This window comes from Pelodiscus sinensis, chromosome 3, assembly GCF_052426305.1.
Source record: "Pelodiscus sinensis isolate ZL-2025 chromosome 3, ASM5242630v1, whole genome shotgun sequence".
Taxonomy (NCBI): domain Eukaryota; kingdom Metazoa; phylum Chordata; order Testudines; family Trionychidae; genus Pelodiscus; species Pelodiscus sinensis.
Genome location: NC_143054.1, coordinates 112,857,897 through 112,881,524, shown reverse-complemented (window position 1 = coordinate 112,881,524; position 23,628 = coordinate 112,857,897). Strand labels below are relative to the sequence as shown.

The following is a 23,628-nucleotide window of genomic DNA, read 5'->3' as shown; positions in this document are numbered from 1 at the left end:
GTTAAAAATCTTGAAGGGAATGAAGAATGTGTATGAGCACCAATACCAGCTGCCATTGCATGAAAGAAAGTGGTGACAATCTCCTGTAGATTCTGAATGATTGTTTTAATGGGCCTGGATCTGAAGTAACAAGCACAAAGATACTGTGCTGCCAGAAAAACAGGATCTGTTCTCCTTTACCTCATGCAACAAGATGTAACATTTAGCTTCTGGCTCAATGTGGCATCTCTTCAATGCTTTGATTTATTCCCACTTTTGCAAATCACGGTGGTATGCTATACGAGACGCATTTAGAGCTCTTGTTATAGTTCATTGAGTAGCATCACAGTTACCACCGGAGGAGAATTTCACTTGTATCAGAGCTGAGTGACCTAGAATAAAAAGAAAATAATAACAATAATAGTAATAAAAAGTGGGGAGGTTTGTTAGACTAGAATGAAACTGCATTTAGGTTGAATGAAAATCCCTTTATTATGAATAAATTTGAAATCAAAATGGAAACTAGAAAGATTTGGCTTAGTGCCATGTTTTGAATAGCATGGAGCATAGAGCAGCTATGATAATGTGAAGGTCTATGTAATTATTATTGTGTTTATGTATGAAAACATCTGTCAGGGAAAATGAAAGGTGTCTTCATGGATTTGTCCATTCAGCTTCTTCAATGGAAAGTGTTTACGACTGTAGAAAAAATATTAGTAAATAAAATATAATCAAAACAGCACAGCTTCATCTCATACTGTACTAATGTGACAGTCAATTAGAGGCCCATACCTACAGATCATTATTTGGACCTTACAACAAAATTAACTTTAGCAACAGATTTACTGTAAGAATTTTTACTTGTGCACTTCCATTCACTACCTCCAAGTATAATCTAATATATAAAGGAAAATGTTTGTAAGTTTGTGCGCTAATAACTTGGACACTATAAGAGCTACTGCAGTCAAATTTGCATGGGATAACCTTTCATTCAGGAGAAGATTTTAAAGTACTTTTGGACCCGAGCGGGTCCAAGCTCAAGCTGTAAAAATCAAAAAGTAACCTGCCACGCTGCGCTGCAGGGGCCGCCCTGCCCACCCTAAGTCCCATGCCCACTACCTGTGGTCCCCAGTGCCGTCCAGGACTCACCCTCTCCTGCCCGTGAGGTTACATAAGTGACCCCCTCGTCCCCCCCCCCCCCCCCGCTTCGCACTGGTATGCAGTGCCCCAACCCCCACAACGGCTCGGGCACTTGCCCTGCCCCCCGCAACACCTGCAGCCCCAGGCACAAGCTGGGGTGCCCCTCCCGCATGTAACCTCCCCTCCACTCGGGGTCACCCCCCCCTCCGGGGATTACACGGACCTATATTTTAATCCCTATAGAAATCAGTGCAACTTTTCTACCATTCAAAGAAAGATAATGGACTACTGTTTTTCTACATTTTGTTCCTCCAGTTTCCTGAGCAACGCCAGGTAACTCCAGCTAGTTCAGAATATATGATTATACAATCTCTGGGATATTTTTCACAAAAAAATCCTGTGTCATGGAAACTGTGTATTGTATACTGAAAATTGCCCTGTTTTATACCAGAAGAAGAAACAAGAACTGCCATATTTACTGCAATCCATCATAAATACTGAATAAAGATCCCTCCATCTTTCATTTTGTTATGAGAAAGAGCTGTATTTGGCAACACCAAATATTATAAGCTACAAAAAAATGGAACTTTGGATACTCCAGATTAGCAGGAGAATTGATCAAAGCTTACTCAAAGAGAGTTGTCCTGGAAAGGGGATAGTTTTAAGTGACTATTTCCTGACATTTATGTCGCTATTTTCAATTGTGCAATGGAGTTTTGTTACAGGAAATTACCTGAATGTGAATATGAAAAACAAAGTGATGAGAAGTGAAACCATAAGTGCCAAAAGCAGTGTTGTAGGAGGCAGACAAGGATGGAGAAAGGCAAGGATGCCTAGTCTCTTGGGCTGAAAGCTGCCCTCTTGTGTATAGCTGATGTGTGCAGTCCACAGGCTTATTTTCCCCTGTGGTACAGGAACAGTCCATGCACAAACTTGCTGTGGTTATGAGTTCTCAAGAGGTTGTAGCTTGTTGATACCAAAAATCAACAAGCCTAGAAGGCATAGCATTCTCAGATTGTCACCCATCCTATTACTTATTGATCCAAGTCTGCTTAGTTCTGAAAACCAGATGAGTCTAGGCCATTCAGGCACATAGCAGTATCCAGCATCTCTTCCTCCATTTGTAACTTATTGTGACCCTTATAATTTCTCTGCCACTGAAATTCTGCACTTCTAAATCTTCAGAGTTAAAACTGGGGGCTGAGCAATGTTCTCCCTGAGTCAGGTTGTGTCCATGCTAGGGAAAACAGTATTTTCAAAATATGTGAACTAATGTGTTAGGGTATGTCTACACTACCACCCTAGTTCGAACTAGGGTGGTAATGTAGGCATACCGCACTTGCAAATGAAGCCCGGGATTTGAATTTCCCGGGCTTCATTTGCATAAGCCGGGCGCCGCCATTTTTAAATGCCGGCTTGTTCGAACCCCGTTCCGCGCGGCTACACGCGGCACGGGCTAGATAGTTCGGAATGGTTTGCTAGTTAGAACTATCTAGCCTGTGCCGCGTGTAGCCGCGCGGCACGGGGTTCAAACAAGCCGGCATTTAAAAATGGCGCCGGCCGGCTTATGCAAATGAAGCCCGGGAAATTCAAATCCCGGGCTTCATTTGCAAGTGTGGTATGCCTACATTACCACCCTAGTTTGAAGTAGCGGGGTAGTGTAGACATACCCTTAGTTAACTTACTTGAAACCCCAATAGAGGCAGGGACATTGTTTTTTAACATTAGTTAACTGGTAGGAACCAACCAGGGCTATATTTTAAACACAAGTTAAAATGCAAATTGCTTTGTCTATGCTATAGTTTTAATACATGATAACTAACACAGTTGACATTTTGAAAATAGTTGTTTTGCTAGTGAAAGTAAACTTTTTAAAAGGTTTATAAATATGCTATGTGCTCTGTTGGGAGATGCTGGTTTTGTATACCAGGATGACAACGCTGCCAGTAGTGATGCTCTGGAATATAATGCCCAACAGTGGGGACCCGTGGGCCGCTTCACCTAGTGGCAACTAGCTGTGCCAGTTCCTGATGATTCCCCCTTGCCGGACGCCTTGCCCCCTCTCCTCTGCCCCTGCTTGCAGGCTGGGTTTCCCCAATCGGTCCATCGCTGGCGGCTGTGCAGGGCTTTCCCCGCCTCCCTGCAAAACGGTGGAGGGTTTGCTGCTCGCCAAGCCATTCCCCGCTGACTCCCCTTGCCGGATGCAGTGCGGGTCCCAGCAGACCAGTCACAGGGGCATACTCCCAACCCAATCCCCCTCCCCTCCCCAAACACCTCCCCGCCCTGCTGTAACCCAGTCCGCTTTTTCCCCCAACCTTATGTCCCGGTCCCAACAGACACCACTGCTTGAAACGCAACCCCCACCTTTTCCATTATTTTCAATGGGAAAGTTGACCCCACATAACACGTTTTCACTTCACAATCATTTTCTGAAACATATCTATAGTGTTAAATGAGAAATTACTGTATTACAAAGATAATAACGACTCAGTGGCAAGATTACAAAGGGCTGCTTCACCTAGTGGCAATATTGCCTAGTGGCAAGAGTTGTGAGGGGAGGGGAACACATGCCCACCCTGGTTCCACCAGTTCTGAACCAAGGTACTTTAAAGCCATGTGCCCTGACACAGGCTTCGGGTCCAAATATCTCCTCAGGCCTCCCTCATGCCCCTTTTGCTCTCTCTCTGGCAGCTCCTCTGCTTGTAACAGTAGGTCATAACCTGTGGTTCCTGCCTGCAACTGAATTCCCAGAGCACAGCTTGAAGGCTCAGCCCCAGCAGCAGGGGCGGATGAGAGTTTTGCGGGGCCCAGGGCGTGGGGCCTATTGAAGCGCGGGGTCTGGGGCAGCACAATTTCGCGCATGCGCCAAGGCCACAGCTGTCAGGAAGTAGTGCGTGCGCAGGGCCTATTGAAGCGCGGGGCCCGGGGCAGTCGCCCCGCTTGCCCTGCCCTATATCCGCCGCTGCCCAGCAGCTTGCTAGCAGTTGGCTTTTGTACACAGACACTTTTGCACATACAGACGCTCTCCTCCTCAGACTAAGCAGAGTGGCTCCCTTTGGAATGCTCCTTCTACTGGGATCATGTCCAACGAGGACAAAGATGCATGGTCTCCTGGGCCCAAAGCAGTTTGTGGCCTTGCGTCGCCAGTGCATGGTTGGTACACCCTCTTATGAATACCTTATGAAATATGCAGTGAAAAATATTAAGCCATGTGCTACAGTGAACGGTCAAAAATGGTGCTTTTCAAAGGCAAACTGTTTCAAATATTTGCAACTCTTCTCAAACAAAATGTTTTCTAGCATGGAAAGACCACTTGCATTCATTAAGGAGAAAAGCCCTGAATGTGCAAACACATACACAGGTACTTTAACTTCAAGCAAACTTTTTACTATTGAAAGACTAGATATGGTTCTCTCTAAAACTCATGTAAAGCCCTAATGGTATAATTCACCGTTTGAGCAGACATATCCACACTAGTGCTGATCAACTAGCATACCAAAGATAGAGTGTAGCCCTGACAACATGCCTGGTGAGAGGAGCCAGCCACTGTGGGTATGTGACAGCAACATATAGCTAACCTATCTGGCTGCTCACGCAGCTGCCACTATTCGTACTTTAGTTTGATCAGTGCAAAAACAAATAAGTCTCCTCAGGCTGGAACATATACCTCTAGCTCAAAATTTAGACATACCCTTCTAGTCATGGGGAATTGGTGTAGAGTGACAGATTAGAATTGGGATTTGAACTCTGATCCAAATTATACTTTTATTGAACCACTGAACCATCTCTAGTCCTTCATGACTGCTTATCTAGTACTATTGAACCACTGAACCATCTCTAGTCCTTCATGACTGCTTATCTAGTACTGTATAAAGGACAAAATCTGAAAACTCAGGTGCCTAAAGTTACACAACTAAGAGTATATTTAGGTATGTTAATAAGTGACCTGATTTTGTGAGGTGGATGAGTACCTTTAACCTAATTTTTAAAATGTTGGCCTAACACCTATTTCAAGTGTGTCACAGAAAGGAATCAAGGAAATACAGCTTCTAATACATTTCATCTATAATCACATAAACAAACACCTTTTAGCCATCATCATTGTGTGTAGATGGTATTTACAACACATGCAAAAAGCCATTTAGTTTTGGACATGAATATCTGTTGAAAAATAATTGTTATTGTTACTAGTGGGCTGCTCCCCCTTGCTCGCTACTCTCACCAACCGCCCTCTCTCTGAGGGTAGGTGACTGGCCAGCAGTGAGGGGGCAGGAGCGGGCTGAGGGCAGGGTGTCTGGCGGTAGGAGGGGGAGCAGGAGTGAGCAGGAGGCGCAGAGTGTCAGTGGAATGGGTGAAGGGGTTGGGGAGTGGTCAGGCTTGGACAGTGGAGGGGATGTGGGGTGGCTGGGGTGGGATTAGGATCGGATAGCTGAGGGGACCGGCATGGCCTGGGAAGGTGCGTGGAGGTTCAGGCTTGGATGGTGGAGGGGACCCTGCGTGGCCCAGGGCTTGGGGGGGGGGGGTGTCGGGCTCAGATGGCAGAGGGGAGTGGAGCTGGAGCAGTCCATGCCTGGAGAGGACAGCACCAAGGCTGGCTGCAACAAGTGGCTGAGTACAGAGGCGGTGGCAGCGGCATGGGGACGCAGATGATGTGGTGCTGTCACTGTCATCCTGCAGATTTTTTTTTATTTATATATATAGATTTTTTTTTTTTTTTAAACACATATTCTGGCTTTGTTGACAAGTCAAATATGAGTTTTATGGTCTCATACTAGTTCATTTTGTGTTTCTCACAAAAGCTACCATGTGAGTTGCATGATAGGCATTTCCAATTCAAGGGCAACCCACGTATTGGGTCAAAACTGAGATACATTTTACACAAACTCGGATGGGAAGTTGCACAAACCCCATGCCTGCACTGTATCCAACTGATGCATAAGCACAATACTCACTCGTGCATCTTTAAAAAATTGATTGAGATTAAAATAATGAGAGATTTCAAATTTAAAAGATCGCTGATACCTGATCAGTCCTGCATCATGGAACACTCATTAATTATATATTATTATAATATTATGTTACCTTTATATAAAAATGTCTATATTGAACAACCATCATTACACATTAATTTTAATAAACTAGCCATGCAATTGTCTTATTTTATGTACTGCTGAAGAATTTAGAAGGCTATGTAGAATGCATACAAATGTACTGCTAGCCACTGAAAATTCTTTTATGGGATTTTTAATTCATCAGACCATAGGAGTATAGTTAAGATGCATAGTTTCACAACTTTGAATGCAATATCAAAGAATGAAACAAACAAAAATATATGCTGTGATATAGATGAACTTGTCTTTGAAGCCAGATGCTTTATTTATCTGAGCATCTGCAGGTATGGCCACTTGAAGCTCCCATTGGCTGCGGTTCACTGTTTCTGGCCAATGGGATCAGCAGACGCATACCTGTAGCAATAATGCACACATTGGCCGGGAACAGCAAACTGCAGCCAACAGATGTGGCAAGCAGATGTAGCTGCTAATGCTCAAGTAAATTAAGTGTCTAGCAGCCTGCCAGGGGCCAACCCTGGTGAACTGCATCCAGCCCACAGGCTGCTTATTGCCTACCCATTGATCTTATGGCTTTGCTACATGCTGCTTGTCTTATTGCTAGACTTAAATGTAACAATAATGCAGCCCACAAGCAGTGAGCAGTTTCTTTGGGGAAGGACACAAATATACACAGAATTCAAAATCACTGTTGTAGACCCCAATCCAATAAAGCATTTAAGCAACTGAGTAGTCCCTTTGACTGAATTCTCCCCTCCCCCCAAAAAAAATCCACCGGGGAAAAAATTCTGTTGAGAAAATAAAGGGGGAGACCAAAGTTGTTGAGAAAAAAAATAAATTTTTTTTGCTTAACTCTCAGGGTTGGGTTTTTTTTTTTAAGTGTGGACCCTTTAAGAAATGCTTTTGAGGCTTTTTGGCCCTAAGAGGCTGCTGGTGGCCGTCTGCTATCTTGTCTCCATGCTCCAGGCCAGACAGCTCCCCTACAGAACCCAGTAAGCACCCAGAATTTTCACCTCCTGGCTGGGAAAAAAAAAATCAGAAAATACTGGACATTTTAAGTATCTGGTATTTTCTGAATTTTTTTTACCATACAGGAGGTGAAAATACCAGACTGTCCGGGTCAATACCGGACACTTGGCAACCCTACTTATAACTTCACTGGGATTAGTCTCATGCTTAAAATTAAACATACACTTAAGTGCTGTGCTAGATCACTGCTGTAGGTAGTTCACAGGAAGTGATGCATAAACAAGAGATTATTTTTCTGGAGTTAGATTAGAAAACTGGAAGTAAGGGTTCTTGGATAAACCAGGGCAAAGTTTTTCAGATTCAACTTTTATTAATGAAAGATGCAAATTTAGTGACATTGAACTATTTCATAAATGTATATTGATTTTTCCTAATGGTTTCAATTAGAAAACAAAACAAAAACCAGAAAATCAGAAAAACTGAAATGTTTTATTTTGACAATTTGAAAGGAAAGGTTTTGCTCTTTTCGTTTGGAATGATGCTATATTTCAAACCTTCCTATAATTTTATTTCAAAACCATTTTAAAAAATGATCAAAATTGAAACAAAAATATATATCTTGGCACAATAAATCGTTTTATTTGACCAAAAATGATTTTTTTGCTTTTCTAAATTACCAAAAAATCATTGGCTCAGCTCTTCTCCTGGGTTTATTTCTGACAGTGTAAGGGTGGGCCTGTGCCTTTCCTCCACATAGGCATAGTCAGCCTAAATCTACCAATTTTAGCCCTTTTTAGAAACCATATTATCATTAACCTCATTTACTCTTACCCCAGTAGCTAAGATGTTTTAATGGCAAATATTTTGGATTTATAGTAAACAGATGTATGTATATGATCAAATGCTTCCATGCCAAGTAGATGCTATAACATACAATAGATTTCTCCCATAAAGTAAATGAGAGAAATACACAAAACACTTAATGACATCAATCAAGTTATAGTTAAAAAGAGGGGCGAACTGTGAATGAGATAAGTCAAAATAAGATAGATTGATTGATTTAGATTATTACAACGTGGGTTAAAATGAACTAAGATGGGGAAAGTAATAAGCAGGGCTTTTTAAAAAGTCTTTAGAAACCAATATTATCTAAAATGTCTGAGCATGGATTTTTATCCTAGCATTCTTAACCCTAATGAGAGAACAAGAACAAGACTTGAGGCCTGCTCCTACTTCCAGAAAAGTGCATAGCAAAATATTCAGTAGCTTATATGAAAGCAGGATCAGACCCTGTAATTCAGAGCACAGCACTATCAGGATAGCTGAGGTTTAATTTTTATGTATGAGATATCAAAAAGTTTTCAACAGGATGAAAGACTCATTTTAAATATTTCATGTAGAGAATATAGTGGCAAAGAATAGAGGTAAGTAAATAAATAATGTTCTGCTTCAGGTTCCTGAGATGCACTTATCCCCTTTATGACTCTTGATACTGCAGTGCATTTCCTTGCTTTCAGACTTCTCTTACCTCACTCCTACTTAAAGAATTTTCTAAGATTACAGACATAGATCTGTTCATCTCTTGTCTAGTCTCCTTTAACAGCTTAAGATAAATCCTATCTGAACCAGGTTTGAAGTCTCCATCCTGATTCTTTATCACTTCTGTGTTATTGGCTATGAAGAAATCCAGGCTAGTGCATGTACAACTACCATCTGATGCTATTTGATTATTGTCCTGTCTTGAAAATATATGTAATGCTATATCTGTTACACTGTTATTTATGTCAGTAAATTCATCCTTCTTTACTATTTTCTATGCAATTAATGGGGGCTTTTTTTTAAAGCACATTTTACTTCTTTAAAAAGTAATCCAAAAAATGAAGCTTCAGGGGGTAGCTGAGTTAGTCTATACAGGATAGTCTGTACAGTGAGCTGTGCTCACAAAAGCTCATGATACTATCTACATGTTTTGTTAGTCTATAAAGTGCTATCACACATTTGTTGTTTTTTAAGTTTAATCAGAAAATGGGAGTTTCACTAGCATCGGCAAACAAAGCTTTTTACTATACTTCTCTGGTCTGGTATTAGTTAACACAGGGAAATACAAAGCTCACCTAAGAAAAGAGATCAATTATTTTTCAAAATTCTCTGTACATACAATAAATTTGCAAAAAAAAGTGAAGTACTTCCCGTGATGGAAGTGTAACCATAACCAGTCAATTTAAAAGGATTCAGTATATGATTCAAATCTTCTATGGGACTTATCAGCTGGTTCCTATTAATATTTGTAATAGTTATTACAGGACTTTCTAATTACATGAAAGTATAAAGGGTAAAATTTTCTGAAGTGCTGAAAGTCCTCAAAGTATTTTGGTGCCTAACTCCTACCGAAATCAGTAAGAACTAGGCACTTGAATACATTTGAAGGCATGAGCCTAAATCCCATTTTCAAAAATGCTTATTTTATTTAGGAGCCTAAGTCCCACAGACTTTCAAGAGGACTTGACAAATTTAATCTTGCCTCCCCCATATCCATTCTGAAAGCTGCTGCAAAGATCTTTTTGCAAGCTGTCATTTTGAGTACTGTCACTTCTTTGAATTTTCCCACTGGTTCCTCTTTCTCTAGCACAAACAAACTGCTTCTCTTCTTTTCCAAGGCCCTTCATAGCCTAGCCCTACCCTACCTATCAACTCTCATCAACACATGAATGAATGTTGAGTCATGCCTCCCATTAGCCCAATGAAACCAGCCTCTAGCTTCCACTTGTTAAATTTTCAAAGAGGAACTTCAGTGCTTTCTCTCACTCTGCTCAGGCTCCTCACAAACATCTGAAAAACTACCTTATTATCTAAACAAACTCATTAAACCGCCTTCAAATTCTTCCTTCAAATCATTTTGCTGCGATGCCTACAAAAATACTTGACAACTGCTGGTGTGCTGAGACCACTGAGTGTCATGGTGACCATAATTGTCTCATTATTTCATTGTCCTGCCCTGCCTGTCCCTATCTGTCATCACTGGTTTTATACTTAGATTGTCAACAGGGGATGGGCAATGAGCACTCCATGGACTGAATCAGGGGTGGGAAATTCTGGCCTGGGGGCTGGATCCAGTCCGTGGCGTTAATCCCTAGCAGGCCCCCACCTCTATGTTTACCTGTGCCTCTGCACATATCGGACCATCGCAGCTTTTGTTGGCTGCTGTCGCGCCCCCCCCCCCCGACAGGGGTTGCCACCCTCCTCCGGGGCATCATCCAACCAGCTTGGGCCTCTGCCCGAAGCATGGTGCCCCTTTTTAGGGGAAATACGGCCCCACGGCCTAGCCCCCAAAGTTCACTGCCCCCGCAGTAGGGGAAATACGGCCCCACGGCCTAGTCCACAGTTCTCGCAGGCCCAGAGGCCTAGTCCAAAGTTCTTTATCCCAGCCCCCACTCACCAGGGTCTCAGGCAGCAGGGGTAGGGGAGCCCAGGCCCTCCCTCTCCACCAGGCCCCGACCCAGGGCCCTAGTAGTGACGGGAGGCTCCCACCACTGGCTCGGCAGGGGCTCGTCCCCACAACGCCCCGAGCCCTCAGGGGCTTTTCCAGCTCCCTGCCCTGGGTCACTTCCTACCCCCAGCCCAGCGCGGCCCCACCTGTCGCCGTTGGTCGGGTGGCTGTACTGGTCCTTCCCCCGGCAACATCGGCGTTGGCAGTGGCCGGTCCGGGTCCCGGGGGTGGGTCAGTTGGCGGCTCCAGCATTGGGGCCGGGGCCGGCTGGGGCCTGGCAGCGGCGCGTTCAGCACTCTTGGCAATTCTCTCTCTGGCCAGTGGGCACTAGCTCCAGCTCGGGCCGCAGTCTGCCCCTTCTGAGCAGACCAGCAGCCTTTTGTACCTGTGCTCCCCTTGGAGCATGCCCAGTAGGGCTCTGTGGGTGGGGCCCTGTCCGCCCCCAGCACCAGGTGGTTTCCCTGGGCTTGAGTGCGGGGCGGGGCTGCCCCGTCACAGATGCGAACAGTAAACGGCGACCAATGAGAGCTGCAATCATCTGATACTTGCAGAAGCGCAGGTAAACATAGTGGTGTTAGCTTGCCAGGACCGTTTTTTTATTGCCCAACCCAGACCCGCCCCAAACTAGCTGAATCTTTGTGTGTCAATGCAGTGGGATCTGTCTTAAAAAGGCTATATTGTTAACTACCACCACGATATTTTGAATTATTTTAGAATAAGGCTGGGCTTCTTTTAAGAGGTGCTGTCAAGATTTTTAAAAATAAATTGGCATAGCCAATGTGCAAATCAGCATAGGTCTCCTGACTTTAATGGAACATTACACTAGCTGAGAAGCTGGCCTAATATCTTTAAAGAAACCTCATGTATTTCAAACACACTGATGTATAAAAATTTGAATAATACCTTTTCATTATTTATACTGTACAGTTATTTTTTGCACGTCACTTTCTAATTCACCAGCATAATACAGATATGTTTGGGATTCCAAAATTGCATTATAATTAAAAACAAAACAATATTTGCATTTAAACTTTAAAATGTCATAAAATCCTTTATATTAGGTTTCATAGGCACTCCTCTGCTTCTTTTTGGCAAAATGTAATTTTAGCCTAATTTACTCTAAAGCTTTCAAAATCTAGAAGAGCTCTGATTAGCAACCTATGTATTCATATATTTAACTACACTTATTTTTCAGATTTGTTAGTGAGGTTTTGTACTTTACATTTTGCTAAGTACATTCACCTTCATTCTTCACTGTAAGCTTGTTTCACTGACCTTCTGCTTTTATTTCCAGGTACAATATTAATATTCTGTCAGTCTAACGCCACTCTCTATAGTTATTTAAATATTTTGTTCACTAGCAAGGATTATAGTATTCACTTAACATGGAACAAGAGTGGCACCCAGTGGCCAGAACAGTCATCTCTGGCATGTATTCACAGTTTTTCCATTCTGCTTCTTAGGCTACATCTATACTACCGCAGAAAGTCGACTTGCAGTATGCAACTCACATAGTTATTCATGTAGCTGGAGTCATCATACCTTAAATCGAGTTACCATGGGGCCTACACCATACTGGTCTCAACAGGAGAAACTCTCTCATTGACTTCCCTTATTCTTCTCGTACAGGGTACAGTAACAGTGTTGACTGTAGAGTGAGTGATCTGTGGTTGATTTAGTGGGTCTTCATTAGACCTGCTAAATTGACCACGAGTGGATTGATCTCAAAATCTCCTTGGGAGAGCTTTTCTGGGATGCTGAAGATAGGAAATTAAGCTCATAGAATAATTTTCCTGTTCTACACTGGCAATAAAAAAACAAAGAACAATTGTAGATAATTTCCTAAAGAGGTCACTGTCTGCACTCCTCTGCTGCCATAAAAATGTCTTTATAAAGAATTATTTAAAGTGGAGTAATGAGCAACTGCTAGATTCAAACACCTCAAATTCCATAACACTTCTATACCCTCAGAGCCAAATTGTCACTAACTGTTGTGCAGATGCACAGGAAGAGGGGGAGTGCATTTAGCACATCCTTCTCTAGGACCAGATATAATATCAATCCTTCCACTTAAGGAAATGGAATGACGTGTGGACTGCCAGAAAGCTGGACCTTGTTCTCGTCCCTTATCCACACTAGCCTACAGAACAGTCCTGACACACTCAAAGGAAGAGGCTAGAACATCCCAAAGGATCCTTGGGAACAATTCTTCCTAGGGTTTCCCCTGTGGTGATACTAGAGTTGTCAGGTATTTGGTTTTCAACCAGAACATCCAGTCAGAAAGGAAAACTGACAGCGCCCCCCACTAGGGGAAAAGGGTTGAAAGAGCAGCTATTGCTTCTGGAGCCTGGAGGGGCGGCTCTACTTAGCATACCTCAGTGTGATGGAGAAAACTGGCTTACTCCAATGGTTCTGGGGTGGGAGTGGGGGAGCAGTGGCCATGGCCATCCCACTTTTTGAAAGTGGACAGACTATACTGTCTGCTTTTCCCTGGGGTTGACCCTTCCCCCACTCCTTCTCCTCCTCCCCCAGGCCTCACCACCTGACCAGACTTGCATGAAACCTGACTGAAGAACTCAGGCAGTTGTGGAAACTACATGGACACTCCATCTTCTCATGATGTGGGGACACTGACAGCAGCCCTTGGCCCATGTCACTGGCCCTCAGGTTCCGTGCCTGGTCTAATATATTTAAAACCTACCAATAGTAATTCCAAGCAACACATTCATTTTAAGGTCAGTGTGATTATATTTTCATTCTTGAGATAATTCTTAAATTATAATAAAGTGAATGTCTATAAATATAGAACCACAATGTAAATAGTAAATATGCCATTCACTGAGCTCATGAGACATCTGTAGAAGGAAAATGTCATCAGCACTCATAAAAAGAGGAGCAAAAGAATGAACTTGCTTATATCCTCTTGAATTTATAGACTACAACATGCCATGCTAACCCTTTCAATGGAATCTCTTCACTGGATAACAGTACAGTATGGGTATGTCTACACTACCCTCCTAGTTCGAACTAGGAGGGTAATGTATGCATACCGCACTTGCTAATGAAGCCCGGGATTTGAATTTCCCGGGCTTCATTAGCATAAGCGGGGAGCCGCCATTTTTAAATCCCCGCTGCTTCGAACCCCGTGCAGCGCGGCTACACGGGGCTCGAACTAGGTAGTTCGGACTAGGATGCCTATTCCGAACTACCGGTACACCTCGTTTCACGAGGAGTAACGGTAGTTCGGAATAGGAACCTAGTCCGAACTACCTAGTTCGAGCCCCGTGTAGCCGCGCTGCACGGGGTTCGAAGCAGCGGGGATTTAAAAATGGCGGCTCCCCGCTTATGCTAATGAAGCCCGGGAAATTCAAATCCCGGGCTTCATTAGCAAGTGCGGTATGCATACATTACCCCGCTAGTTCGAACTAGCGGGGTAGTGTAGACATACCCTATGATAGTATGGCAGATACTGTTCCATAGTTAGATTGTACTCCTGGCCCTGATCCTGCGATTGCAGGCAGACCTCTGCAACTGCCCTGAAACCAGTGGTGTTCCTGCTGGCCATGGAGATCATATAATTCCAACCTCAAAAATCGATAAATTAGCCCTGAGGTTGAGAGAAATTTTTCTTCCAATTTGAAGTGAGTTAGACTAAATGTTCCTAAATCACAATATTTTGAAAACAGATTCACCAAAGTTCCAAAATACTACATTTTTAAGGTCACTTATACCAAAATAACCTCTCCCTCCCCAGAATAAAAAAGATGAGAGAGGTTAAAGGGTGCTGAGTTTTCCAGGTTGAATTTCAGGACCACAATTTACCTGAGTAAAGTCTAATTTCAATTGTTAGTAAGGCTTTATTATTATGTATGGTAGTGCCCATTATGGGCTCGGTGCTTTCCAAACACTTAAGAAGGATAGTCAGACACAAGGCACTCACAACCAAAGATTAGGAAAGCTGTCACACCAGGGAGAGAGGACTAGTGATAACCTGATGGAGGGTCAAGTTACCCTGTCCCAAGAGAAGAAAGACAACACGAGGCGTGGAGGTGGTCCAGTGGCCAAACTGCTAGGTGATGGCACCAGCATACACCATACATTTGTGTGGTGAGAAAAAAGCACACTTAGTATTGGAAATATATATTAATTGTGTGATTAAAACAATGGTCTGAGGTGCACATTAGTTAGCATAGCAGCTGTGGGGAGAGTGCTCTGGGCGCTGCAGGGGGAGGATGGAGTGGAAGGGGAAGGATGGGACCTCGGGAAGAGGGGTTGGGGCTGTGGGCTAGCCTCCAGAGAGTTACCTTTCTTTACAACACAGTCTCCCTCAGAAACCCCACTAAACTTCTCTGAACATAAATTAATGCAGATCCCATCAGCATCCATTTGCATCGACTCCCCCACCACAGATTGATGAAATCCTTATGGCAAAGTGGGTGCCTGCAGCCATTGGGGGAAGTCGTAACAGCACAATGCCTGATCTCCAGAGCAGTAACAGAAATGTAGCCGTGTTAGTCTGGTGTAGCTGAAGCAAAATACAGGACTATGTAGCACTTTAAAGACTAACAAGACTATTTTCTTTCACTATTTGATCTGAGGAAGTGGGTCTGGCCCATGAAAGCTCATCATCTAATAAACCATCTTGTTAGTCTTTAAAGTGCTAAATAGTCTTGAATTTTGCTTGGTCTCCAGAGGACTGAGTGAAGGCATTGCAGATCTTTGGACACAGCTGTAAGCTTTTGTGATTTTGTCACACTATTTGGTATTTTCCTTAAAATTTCTGCTCCTAGAATGAATACAAGTACATAAAATGTCAGCTTTCGATTTAAAAAAAAATCTAGCCTTCTCAGTTTTTGAGAAATCTATAACTTGAGTGTAACCTAAATACTTTGAAACCAGAATACAAATAAGTGTTGGACTCTTTTTATATTTTAAAAAATCTCAAGCCAATGTCATGGTTTTTGAAGGAATGACTCATGATTTTTGAAAGCTTCCACATAAACTGTCCTAACTTCTGACAGATGCCCAAAATCCAAGCAAATGTCAAGGGATCCACAAACTTAAGGCAAAAACTCAGTAAATCAAAATTTGTGAGGTTTCTAATCCACAAAGTCCTTATTTCAAATAAGATTGAAAGGTGTAATCTTAGACTGAATGACTTAGCTTGAGCTAACAAACACCTTTTCAATGAATGCTTGTTCTAGGAAAAAGATGTATTATGTTATATAAAATCCTAGTGTAGATAGCATGAGACAGGTTTCAATGCAAGGGTCCACCCCACACAGAGAAACTGACGTAAATGTACAACTTGCCCTGTCTATACTGGGATTTTACATTCATAGATATGTAAAAGCTCACCTGTGTTCCTAGTGTAGACAAAACCGATGGGAGAAGCCCTAGACTCTACCTCAATTAGTTTACATGCTAATATGAAATTACTGTGTCTTGACTTGAACTGTAGAAGGTTTAATTAGAAAGAGAGGATGAGGTCTAGGCTATTTTACATTCTAATCTAGATAAAGCTATGTGTAATTAGACTAAATAGGGGGAAAAGTAGCCTAACATATTGAAATACTTTCAATTAATTAAGAAGTTGTTTTGTCAATTATTAAATCAGAAGGATATTAATTTCCTTGGCCTTAATCTACCTTGTGAAGCTGTCAATGCATTGGTTTACTATTTGACTTTTAATTAAACTTTTTGTATTTAAAACATTTTAATTATTTAGTCTTTACAATTGAATATGAACATTAAAAAGTTTATGTTAGTATGCATTGAAATTTTCCTCTAAATCTGCTATTTCCATCACTGGCTGTAAACAGCTCTGCTAATTCCATGGCCTTTTACATAACTGATGGTTAAAATCTGGTTTATAATATGAAGTGCATGGGTTTGAGCCAGGACAAATCCCATTGACTTCAATCACAGCAGGATCGGGGTCCATCTTGGTCACCTTACTCTTTATACAGGGACTTGAACAAATTAGTGGGATCAACTGATTTGTTATTGATATTAGAGGCTTTATTCTGTGAATGCTACCTAGAGTTCTCCTTGATGATTTCCCCTGATTGGGGGTACTTACTGGAAACATTTCAATGACCTTCACCTTTCCACCTCCAATTACCTATATGCACTTCACTTCTCCAGGGCTTCCCCTTAGCTTTTTATTAAATATTCCACTTCCGGAAAACAGCTTCTTACCATTCACATGCTCTGTCAAAGAAATCAGCAAGCAAAGAAATAAAAAAGCAAAATCATAAGTAGAACCTTATAACCCATCATTACACTACCACTGAGAAAAGAACATTCTTCTCTGCTGTGCCCAGTGACTGTTGATGTCAGCAGGGGACTCTGACAACTAGCACTGGCAAATGTTGAAATAAGGTACTGTATGCATATTTTTAGCTACAGTATGTTCTGTAACTCAAGTACTTGTGACATATCAATTGCTTGGTTTTATTTTTGTCTTTTGTTGATGGAGTGATACTGCAAGCTGCTGAGTGCCTGAAACTCCCATTACAGTCAGAGGAAGTTAAGGGCATGAAGGCCCAGATCCTCTAAGGTATTTAGTAGGGATGTTAAGGACGTGTTGACTTGTTGACTATCTAATAAGCATTTGCTCATTAGATAGTTGACAGGATAGTCGACTAGTCGCTTTCTCCTCCCCTTTGCTGCCTTTATGAGAAAGAGGCAGCAAGTGGGGGTGGGAAGAAAGGGGTACATCAAACCGGCAGTGTCACTTGGAGCCAAAGGCCAGATCCCGGGCTCCAAGTGGCACTACCGCTTTGAAACCCACATGCAGCCTGAGACCAGCTGGGGTGTCCCCAGGCTGCACGTGGCATTTCAAAGAGGCAATGCTGCGTGGAGCCCAGGATCAGCTGGGGACTCATCTGCTGACCCCGGGCTCCATGCGGCGCTGTCACTTTGCAATGCTGTGGGGAGCGCAGCATCAGGCTCCCCCTAGATTGTTGCTACACTTCAAAGGCAGAGGTGCCCTATCGACTAATTGAATAGTAAATCCAAAATACATTGACTATTCAATTAGTTAATTAGTCGATATTTAACACCCTTAGTATTTAGGCACCTATCTCCTATGGGATCTCTTGAGGAGTTAAACATAATTGTCTCCAACTCGAGACCACTAAGGGTGCATCTACACAGCACTCTTACCTCGAAATAAGCAAATTGCATAGCTTATTTTGAGGTAATTTCAAAATAAAGCACCATTCAAAAATGTCCCTTAATCTTTGTGCAATGAGGTTTACAGAGATGTCAGAATAGTGAGCCCATTATATTTCGATATAACAGGCTTGCTCTTAAGACATGGAATAACTATTTCAGGATACCGTAGGTTGCCCAAAATAGCTCCACAATGTAGATGTAACCTAAGGTATGATTCTCAGAGGTGCTCAATACTCTCAATTCCAGTGGAAATTAAGAGGAACTGCAGGTGGTGAATACTGATGAAAATCAAGTCCTAGGTGTGTAGAGTTGGAAATTAGTTAACTTGGAAATTAGTTAACTAAAGTTTTTAAAAAACAACTCTAATATAAACATATCCTAAAAAAATAATATCTGCATTTCTTTTTTTTGTTCTGCTCCATACTTAGAATTGTTGCACTTCCTCAGACCTGTTCAGGAACAAACCCAGACAGAGGTTAAGCTGGAGCAGTATTCTTTTGGGGATGTTTATTGGCACAGATTCTTAAGAGTAAAGTGATACTCACACACATACATCACATTCATGCTGGCAGTTTGGAGGCAGGCTGCAAGTGTGATGTAGATTACTTTCGATTTCGCTGGTGGCTGGAGTACTGGCCAGGTGTCAGCTTCCTGGAGTCTCTACCATGATGTTCCTTGGGACATCCCTTCAGATCTGCTGGAAGCTTTACTTTCTCTGAGCTGGTCTTGGGTTTCTGCTGTGATGTTACATCTTGTCCAAGAGAGAGAGAGAGATTTTCTAGACACATCTCAGTTAATTTATCTGCTTGCAGGGTCTTTGTCTGCCACAGAAGGTCACAGATCCTAAACTGCCTTCTTGGTTGGGTATTTTTCATTCACACCTCACACACATTCCAGAGGTTACATTCATATTCAGAAGCAATGTGGTTTCTAAGCAAAGTGGGGCCTCATGGCCCTGAGTACAAGAAATTGCATTGTACCAAAGATAACATACCAAAGGCATGATAAAAAGCTTCACAAATTGTAACTAAGAAAGCGAAGGTCAGGGAAGAAGGGAAAAGCAGAGGAGTATGTCTGGTCAGCTAGACACCAGTGAAGGCGGGGGAGCGGGAGAGGTCGTGTCTGACTGGTTTCAGGAATATCACTTTCAGAAATCATTTATGGTCAGATTGTCAAAGCTACTGAGTATCTGCAGCTAACATTGATTACAGCAGCTTCTGAAAATTGATACATCAATGTCTTCATGCCTCCACCTTCCCAACTGTAAAATGGAAATAACACTAAGAAAAATTAGAAGCTTTCTCGGTGATAAATTATATTTGGGCTTTGAAAGTCTAAGATAAATGATGTTATATGTATTCTGTCTATTGCAATGAAAGTTTTAGTGAAGGCTATACATGATTTTTTTCTTATAACCTTGTTTTATAAGCTCACAATTTTCTAGGAAACACCTATTTCAAACCCAAACCATGCATCAGGGCTGTAAAGTTAATAAATCAATGTTGCTAAAAGAACTTTGGGCTAGACCCACAAAGGCTCTAGATACTTAGCTGCCACTTTCAGGGCCTACATCCAATATTTAGGCACCACTGAGATCTTTGAAACCCCCACTCAGCTGCTGCCCAACTCTTAGTTCCCTGAGTGACGAAATTTCTGCAAGCTTGCACAACACTACCCACAACTGATACCATACTGCTTGATGCCCTTATCTCCTGCCTAAGCCCCAACATGATGCTCAAATTAGCTATTTCCCTGCTTGTCTTGACTATATAACCCAATCCAGTAGGGTATTTTCAGAGCACACCAATTCCCACCAGATTTATGGGGGTGACCAGATCAGGAATTTTGGGGTGAATACATGGGCATGCATGAATACCAATAGCTAGGAGTCACGCTATTCACTTGGAATGTAGGAGACCTGATTTCAAATTTCCACTCTCTTTGATGTATAGCAGGTGTGGGGTAGTGGGGGTGCTGTCTGCTCTGTATCCCAGGATCCCCCTGTGCTGTGCTGTGTGATTCCCACTGATTCACCCACATGCTGTGATGTAGTGTCAGTACCTTGCTGGTTCCTGTGCTTGGGTTGTGGGCTGTGAATGACCCCTACCGGCCTCTGCCTGTGAGCACTGCCCAGCAGGTGGGCTGCCTAAGTCATGTAGACAAAGACAAAGTTGGGGCAGCAAGGGAACTAGGGAAGTGAGTGTTCAGGGGAAGGGTCAGTCTTGGGCTGGAATCATGAAGGAACCAGTCTAAGGAGGGGGCTGGACTCTAGGGGCCCAGGGACCCTATCTCAAGGGGTCTGAGGCATCCCGGTCCAGACTTCTGTAGACACATCATGGCTATGCTGTGCTGTATCCTGGAGAAGCAATAAACCCCCTGTATTCTACCGGCTGGCGCAGTCTGTTCTTGCTGCTATGGGGGTGCAGTGTTGGGGGAACTCCGACACATCATCACAGCAGCATCTTCCATATTCCAGGTAACTGCCCAAACCCCAAACTATAGTATTTTCTGGACTAAAACCTTTCATTCTCTCCTTTTGAAACTGTTTCCCTCAGTTTGCTGGCTTTCTAATGATCCCATTTGTAGGTAACTCATTCTTGCTGTGGATTGGATAGGGAGCCTGAACACCAAATGTGGGTCTGAGCATTCCTCTGGGCAACAGGACACCTACACATTAGTGGGGCCCTATGTAGCCAGACACAAACCCCATCTTGTTTTTCCACGAACCCCATCTTGTTCCCCCCCCCCAGAGAGCAAGAGAAAGGCAGTCAGCCTTTGATGCCCTGGGAACGCAGGTGTGCTGCCTGTCCCTGACTCTAGCATAAACAGAAACCAGACAGTAAATGGGCTAGTTGACAACCCGGGGCCTCCCGTCGCCCTGATGGCTAGTACCAGTAATTGACACGCCTGCACTGTCCCAGGAGAGGAATCTTCGCCCATCACATACCAGAGGTGCCCATTGTCTGCATTTTCCCAGGTGTAAATTATGCTTTGCACCCTTCGTGGGAAACTTGGTGTTCAAAGCCTTTTTTCCTAATTGGCCACTTGAGACCAGGAAGAAGCCTACATGACCCAAGGGGTATAAAAAGAGGTTCAGCAGCCCACCCCATTTGAGCTCCAATCATCTATACCTGCTGGCAGGTATTGATTGTCTCCCGAGGTCTGTGGGACGCCCAACTTCGCCCTACTTCTTCCCGAGGGATTGAGAGAAAGACGCTGGCAACGCCAAGTCTGGAACGCAGGGGTGAGAATTATACCTGCTATGTGTCTATTTTGCATGCATTTAATAAGAGCTCAGAGAACCAAAAGGGTTTCATGGTACCTGTAAGTGACTTATTAGTGTAATTTCTGTCCTGTCCTTTGTAGTGTCTGTCTTATCTGTAACACAGCAGTAGCATTTAACAACTAAGTTTACCCTGTAACAATAAAATAGTAACTGTTTAAGCTTTAACCTGACTCCTTCAGAACCAAGCACAATTTAAAAGAACTTCAGCCGGTCATTAGGGACAGATATAGGGAGAGCTTGGGCGTTTGGATTTGTGTCACACCCAGGTGGCAAAATCCACTGGGGCACCTTTCAGTCTTTCCCAAAGCTGCCCGCTGCAAAGGAATTACGAATTCTAGCAGCTGAAATCTGAGGTGTAATAAGCTCTTCCTATAAACTCGGGGCGTTTGAGAGCCTGTTGGCTGCCCTCTGCGACGGGACCCCAGTCCTAGCACTAAAGTCACAGACGTTAAACTATTTTTCGGGGCGCCCTCTAGCCTCCTAGGCTGCCCACTGCAACGAGACTTTGTGTCTCAGCAGTTGAAGACTTGGGTGTAACACACACGCACACACTGCCCTGACCGTCGGCTGACACCCTACCGAATTCATGGTTCATTTTGATTAATTTCAAAGATATAGGGTTTTTAAAATGGTAAATTGCGTTTTTTCAGCTATTTAATTGTGAAATTTCACAGAGTTGTAACTGTAGGGATCCTGACCCAAAAAGGAGTTGTGCAAATGTTATTGTAAGGGTGTGTATGGCTCTAGTACCCTTACCTTTGTGCTGCTGTTTGATGCTGGGCAGCTGAAGGCAGAGCTGCCACCAGCAGCAGCAGAGAAGAATGGCAAGGTAGGATATTGTCACCCATATTTCTGCTTTGATGCCTGCAGAGCTGCGACCGTAGTCAACAGATGCCATGCTGTAGGTGCCATGCTAAAAGGAACAGTACTTCTGCACTGCTGCTGTCTGGGTGCTGCCTTCAGAGCTGGGCTCCTAGCCAACATTACATCCACTGCTCTCCAGTTTCCTAGTTCTGAAGGCAGAACAGAAGGGTGGCAATATCATGACTCTCTTAAAATAACTTTGTGCTCCCACTGCGTCAGGACCCCCTAATTTGATAAATGCTTGTCTTCCCCATGATACCTACACACTATGGCTGTGCCTACACTGTGCCCATTTTGCGCAAGAAATATGCAAATGAGGTGAAGCATGGAATATTGCCGAGCCTCATTTGCATAATTAATTAGGCTCTGTTTTTGCACAAAACCCCCGTCACGCAAGAGCCGTACTTCCTGAAAAAAATGCGGAAGAATGGCTCTTGCGCAAAAAAACAGAGCCTCATTAATTTTGCAGGTGAGGCTAGGTGATATGCCACACTTCGCCTCATTTGCATATTTCTTGCACAAACTGGGCAGTGTGTGGACATAGCCTATAAATACACAAAGGGCCAGTTTTCATGGGAGCACACTAGATTACATGGTCCATGTTGTATTTTGCATGGCTGTGAATTTGGTCATTTGGTAGGGTCCTCCACATTGGGCATTGCAAAGCTGAGCACTGCAATGTTTTCATTCTATTGTGGGTATGATCCTTTTTATTTTCCACCCCCTAACTTCGTACAGTTTTAAGATGAAATTATGCTATTGGATGTACATGGGTGGACCCTCCTGCCTAATGAGGCTTAAGACTGCCACCCATCCAGATGACAGTCTGCACTTCGGCACGCTTGTATGGGTGCCATTCGAAAAGCCAGGGGAAGAGGTGGAGGGGCAGGGGCAGGGCCCTGGTGGAAAGAGGTAAAGGGGAGGAGCCAGGGGAGGGTGGTGGGTGAGGAAAGGCAGTGCCAAAGTCGCGCCAATAACTCTCAAATCGGGCTTGTTTTTTGCCTTCATTGGCCTTTTGCACGTGGCCGCAACTGCAGGGCGGCAGGGGCCCGAGATGCCAGCAGAAGCAGAGAGGAGCGGGCAGGGCTCGGGACACCGGATTTCACGTTGAGCCGTGGCACAAAGTGCCGCCCAGAAAGCAAGTTCGGGCAGGGAGCGCACAGCGGTCACCCCAGGCCCCTGCCCGGCGCTCGGTGAAGTCCTTGCCTCATTCAGCCGGAGACCAGAAAGCGCATGCGCAACAAGGGGGGGGGGGGAGAGAGGCGATGTGAGGAGACCAACATTGCGCGCGCGCATTCTCGCTAGCAGCAGGGACGCGTGGAGGCGGAATGAGGACGATGTGGCGCATGCGCTGTGGGGAGACCACTCACCATCGAAAGCCTGATTGGGTGCCAACATTCTATTTCCGGTTGGCTTTCATCTATGTCCGGGTCACTAAGTGACGCCGGCGGTTATTACTGGTTAGCGCGCTAATAAAAATTACATGTAAAAAGCCTAGCAATCATCTAACTGTCGCGCGTGTGTTGCTGCTCGGGTGTGCTCGGCGCGGTCGTGACATCGGCCTCCGCCGGTGAGTTACGCACGGGCAGCTTCCCCTCGTTCCCCTCCCCCGCTCGACAGCTCCCGCCCATTGGGGCTTTTGCGCATGTGCG

The 23,628-nt window shown here is 43.8% G+C and overlaps 1 protein-coding gene and 1 long non-coding RNA gene across 2 annotated transcripts in view; one reads left to right on the top strand and one right to left on the bottom strand.

Moving 5' to 3' along the window:
* Nucleotides 1-86: 86 nt before the first annotated feature.
* LOC102458736 (uncharacterized) lies at nucleotides 87-23,479 on the bottom strand. The gene is made up of 3 exons (XR_331479.4): nucleotides 23,347-23,479; nucleotides 18,372-18,577; nucleotides 87-371 (listed from the first exon to the last, which is right to left on the bottom strand). It is a non-coding gene; the product is annotated as an uncharacterized LOC102458736 (long non-coding RNA).
* The window catches only part of TFB1M (transcription factor B1, mitochondrial), a 42,820-nt gene continuing 42,599 nt past the window's right edge, over nucleotides 23,408-23,628 (top strand). The window contains exon 1 of the mRNA XM_075924493.2: nucleotides 23,408-23,546. The gene's annotated coding sequence lies outside the window, so the exon portion shown is untranslated. The remainder of the gene's footprint in view (nucleotides 23,547-23,628) is intronic.